Source organism: Heptranchias perlo, chromosome 12 (assembly GCF_035084215.1).
Source record: "Heptranchias perlo isolate sHepPer1 chromosome 12, sHepPer1.hap1, whole genome shotgun sequence".
NCBI lineage: Eukaryota > Metazoa > Chordata > Chondrichthyes > Hexanchiformes > Hexanchidae > Heptranchias > Heptranchias perlo.
The window spans coordinates 65,087,587-65,092,586 of NC_090336.1; the positions used below are offsets into that span (position 1 = coordinate 65,087,587).

Here is a 5,000-nt window from a genome sequence, read left to right on the forward strand (position 1 = left end):
AAACGACAAAGCTGTTCAGAAGGAAGTCCTGGGGGGAAGGCAGGCAGGGAGGGACGGACACAGGGAAGTCCGCACAAAACAGGTCCTTTGGATCCTCTGACCCACAAAACCGGGTTCCTGGTGAAAGCAGTCCTGCCATTGACATGACAATGGACAGGGCCCGGCAGCTTGAGACACATCTTTCTTTCAATATGCAAGTTCTTTTTAAAAAAGTTTCCTTCCACAGCAGCTCTGAGTGTGAGGGAGAGAGAGAGAGAGACACTGACTGACTGACTGATACTGACACCGACACACACACACACACACACACACATATTATTTATTATTATTTTAAATTGATTTTTAGAACAGGGAGATGGAAAAGGGGCTTGCTCTGTCCACTCCACGCATCGACCCAGTATTGCAGTGTTTCTGGGAACGGTGCAGCTCCCTGTGGGGAGATATTCAAAAGGAAAAACAGCTCTTTCCCAGTGTCTCTGAGTGTGTGTGTGTGTGTGTGTGTGTATTATTACTGAGAATAAAGCTGATATCTCTCTCTCTCTCTCTCTCTCTCACTCAGAGCTGCTGTGGAAGGAAACCGTTTTAAAAAGACCTTTCTCAGCTCAGTGGTATTTTTTTCTTCTCCAAGGCTGAGTGCCGCTCGCACGTAGCGATATAATTCAAAGTGCAAAATAACTTGGCGTCGTTGACTTGAAACAAGCAGGGTCTGCTTCCAAATGAAAGCTGCGCTCCCGAACTGGACTGACTGTCTGTCTGTCTGTCTGTCTGTTTGTCAAGGGGTGGAAAAGGCGGCGGTGGTGGTGAGGGTGGAGCTTTACGCTCAGGAGGGGAGACTTTCTTTCAGAGGTGCCAATTAATCTGCAGCAGAAAGTCATCCCCCCCGACCGGGATTCGAAGCCCGGTCCTGACCACATGACCACCGGGGAGAGTTGCCTCAAGTCCCTGAGGGACCTGGACACGAGGCCGAATACACACGCACGCCTGCTGCACTGGCAGCAGCGACCAACAGGGGGCTGACCGGCTGATCCTTCCCTTTCACAGGCAGGCTTTTGGCCCTCGCTCAAACGACAAAGGTGTTCAGAAGGAAGTCCTGGGGGGAAGGCAGGCAGGGAGGGACGGACACAGGGAAGTCCGCACAAAACAGGTCCCCTGGAACCTCTGACCCAGAAAAACGGGTTCCTGGTGAAAGCAGTCCTGCCATTGACATGACAATGGACAGGGCCCGGCAGCTTGAGACACATCTTTCTTTCAATATGCAAGTCCTTTTTAAAAAAGTTTCCTTCCACAGCAGCTCTGAGTGAGAGAGAGAGAGAGAGAGAGAGAGAGACACTGACTCACTGACTGATACTGACACCGACACACACACACACACACACACACACACACACACATATTATTTATTATTATTTTTAATTGATTTTTAGAACAGGGAGATGGAATAGGGGCTTGCTCCGTCCACTCCACGCATCGACCCAGTATTGCAGTGTCTCTGGGAACGGTGCAGCTCCCCGTGGGGAGATATTCAAAAGGAAAATCAGCTCTTTCCCAGTGTCTCTGTGTGTGTGTGTGTGTGTGTGTGTGTATTATTACTGAGAATAAAGCTGATATCTCTCTCTCTCTCTCTCTCCCTCTCTCTCTCTCACTCAGAGCTGCTGTGGAAGGAAACCTTTTTAAAAAGAACTTTCTCAGCTCAGTGGTATTTTTTTCTTCTCCAAGGCTGAGTGCCGCTCGCACGTAGCGATATAATTCAAAGTGCAAAATAACTTGGCGTCGTTGACTTGAAACAAGCAGGGTCTGCTTCCAAATGAAAGCTGCGCTCCCGAACTGGACTGACTGTCTGTCTGTCTGTCTGTTTGTCAAGGGGTGGAAAAGGCGGCGGTGGTGGTGAGGGTGGAGCTTTACGCTCAGGAGGGGAGACTTTCTTTCAGAGGTGCCAATTAATCTGCAGCAGAAAGCCATCCCCCCCGACCGGGATTCGAAGCCCGGTCCTGACCACGAGACCACCGGGGAGAGTTGCCTCAAGTCCCTGAGGGACCTGGACACGAGGCCGAATACACACGCACGCCTGCTGCACTGGCAGCAGCGACCAACAGGGGGCTGACCGGCTGATCCTTCCCTTTCACAGGCAGGCTTTTGGCCCTCGCTGAAACGACAAAGGTGTTCAGAAGGAAGTCCTGGGGGGAAGGCAGGCAGGGAGGGACGGACACAGGGAAGTCCGCACAAAACAGGTCCCCTGGAACCTCTGACCCAGAAAAACGGGTTCCTGGTGAAAGCAGTCCTGCCATTGACATGACAATGGACAGGGCCCGGCAGCTTGAGACACATCTTTCTTTCAATATGCAAGTTCTTTTTAAAAAAGTTTCCTTCCACAGCAGCTCTGAGTGAGAGAGAGAGAGAGAGAGACACTGACTCACTGACTGATACTGACACCGACACACACACACACACACACACACACACACACACACATATTATTTATTATTATTTTTAATTGATTTTTAGAACAGGGAGATGGAATAGGGGCTTGCTCCGTCCACTCCACGCATCGACCCAGTATTGCAGTGTTTCTGGGAACGGTGCAGCTCCCCGTGGGGAGATATTCAAAAGGAAAATCAGCTCTTTCCCAGTGTCTCTGTGTGTGTGTGTGTGTGTGTGTGTGTATTATTACTGAGAATAAAGCTGATATCTCTCTCTCTCTCTCTCTCCCTCTCTCTCTCTCACTCAGAGCTGCTGTGGAAGGAAACCTTTTTAAAAAGAACTTTCTCAGCTCAGTGGTATTTTTTTCTTCTCCAAGGCTGAGTGCCGCTCGCACGTAGCGATATAATTCAAAGTGCAAAATAACTTGGCGTCGTTGACTTGAAACAAGCAGGGTCTGCTTCCAAATGAAAGCTGCGCTCCCGAACTGGACTGACTGTCTGTCTGTCTGTCTGTTTGTCAAGGGGTGGAAAAGGCGGCGGTGGTGGTGAGGGTGGAGCTTTACGCTCAGGAGGGGAGACTTTCTTTCAGAGGTGCCAATTAATCTGCAGCAGAAAGCCATCCCCCCCGACCGGGATTCGAAGCCCGGTCCTGACCACGAGACCACCGGGGAGAGTTGCCTCAAGTCCCTGAGGGACCTGGACACGAGGCCGAATACACACGCACGCCTGCTGCACTGGCAGCAGCGACCAACAGGGGGCTGACCGGCTGATCCTTCCCTTTCACAGGCAGGCTTTTGGCCCTCGCTGAAACGACAAAGGTGTTCAGAAGGAAGTCCTGGGGGGAAGGCAGGCAGGGAGGGACGGACACAGGGAAGTCCGCACAAAACAGGTCCCCTGGAACCTCTGACCCAGAAAAACGGGTTCCTGGTGAAAGCAGTCCTGCCATTGACATGACAATGGACAGGGCCCGGCAGCTTGAGACACATCTTTCTTTCAATATGCAAGTTCTTTTTAAAAAAGTTTCCTTCCACAGCAGCTCTGAGTGAGAGAGAGAGAGAGAGAGACACTGACTCACTGACTGATACTGACACCGACACACACACACACACACACACACACACACACACACATATTATTTATTATTATTTTTAATTGATTTTTAGAACAGGGAGATGGAATAGGGGCTTGCTCCGTCCACTCCACGCATCGACCCAGTATTGCAGTGTTTCTGGGAACGGTGCAGCTCCCCGTGGGGAGATATTCAAAAGGAAAATCAGCTCTTTCCCAGTGTCTCTGTGTGTGTGTGTGTGTGTGTGTGTGTGTGTGTGTGTGTGTGTATTATTACTGAGAATAAAGCTGATATCTCTCTCTCTCTCTCACTCAGAGCTGCTGTGGAAGGAAACCTTTTTAAAAAGAACTTTCTCAGCTCAGTGGTATTTTTTTCTTCTCCAAGGCTGAGTGCCGCTCGCACGGAGCGATATAATTCAAAGTGCAAAATAACTTGGCGTCGTTGACTTTAAACAAGCAGGGTCTGCTTCCAAATGAAAGCTGCGCTCCCGAACTGGACTGACTGTCTGTCTGTCTGTCTGTTTGTCAAGGGGAGGAAAAGGTGGCGGTGGTGGTGGTGGTGAGGGTGGAGCTTTACGCTCAGGAGGGGAGACTTTCTTTCAGAGGTGCCAATTAATCTGCAGCAGAAAGTCATCCCCCCCCAACCGGGATTCGAAGCCCGGTCCTGACCACGAGACCACCGGGGAGAGTTGCCTCAAGTCCCTGAGGGACCTGGACACGAGGCCGAATACACACGCACGCCTGCTGCACTGGCAGCAGCGACCAACAGGGGGCTGACCGGCTGATCCTTCCCTTTCACAGGCAGGCTTTTGGCCCTCGCTCAAACGACAAAGGTGTTCAGAAGGAAGTCCTGGGGGGAAGGCATGGAGGGACGGACACAGGGAAGTCCGCACAAAACAGGTCCCCTGGAACCTCTGACCCAGAAAACCGGGTTCCTGGTGAAAGCAGTCCTGCCCCGCCCTGCCATTAACATGACAATGGACAGGGCCCGGACCAGGCGCAGCGGACGGTAGCGAGCAGTCGGAGGGTGAAAATCCGCCAGTGGGTGAAAAGGAGAGCCGTGCGGTGAGAGGAGGCGGAAAGCGGTTCGCAGACTTTCGCTGTACCTCCGGCGGGCAGCGCCGCACCTCCGAGCGCTCGGTACCGTCCGCTGCGCCTCGTCCTGCCGCACGCGACCAGCCGTCCCCGGAGGAAATCGGCCTCGGCCTTCCTGAGATATCAGTCTCCAGGTGGGACAGAAAAACCGGGGGCCCCCGGCTCGCTTTCGGCGGCCCGCTAGTCGACTTCCCGTCGTGCGAACGCGATCCTTCCGGTACCCTTCGGTGCCCCTTGCCCGACTCTAGCTCCGGTGGTAAAGCGGAGTCGGTCGGTCTGACGGCCGCCGAGTTAGCAGGCGGAAAGCGGTTTGCAGCCTTTCGCTGTACCTCCGGCGGGCAGCGCCGCACCTCCGAGCGCTCGGTACCGTCCGCTGCGCCTCGTCCTGCCGCACGCGACGAGCCGTCCCCGGAGGAAATC

General features: G+C 53.0%; 4 pseudogenes; all 4 read left to right on the forward strand.

The window, feature by feature from the left end:
* The first annotated feature begins 314 nt into the window (after window positions 1-314).
* On the forward strand, window positions 315-431 carry LOC137329218 (U2 spliceosomal RNA; annotated as a pseudogene).
* Window positions 432-1,392: 961 nt separating this feature from the next.
* On the forward strand, window positions 1,393-1,509 carry LOC137329370 (U2 spliceosomal RNA; annotated as a pseudogene).
* Window positions 1,510-2,470: 961 nt separating this feature from the next.
* On the forward strand, window positions 2,471-2,587 carry LOC137329510 (U2 spliceosomal RNA; annotated as a pseudogene).
* Window positions 2,588-3,548: 961 nt separating this feature from the next.
* LOC137329512 (U2 spliceosomal RNA) lies at window positions 3,549-3,665 on the forward strand (annotated as a pseudogene).
* The last annotated feature ends 1,335 nt before the right edge of the window (window positions 3,666-5,000 follow it).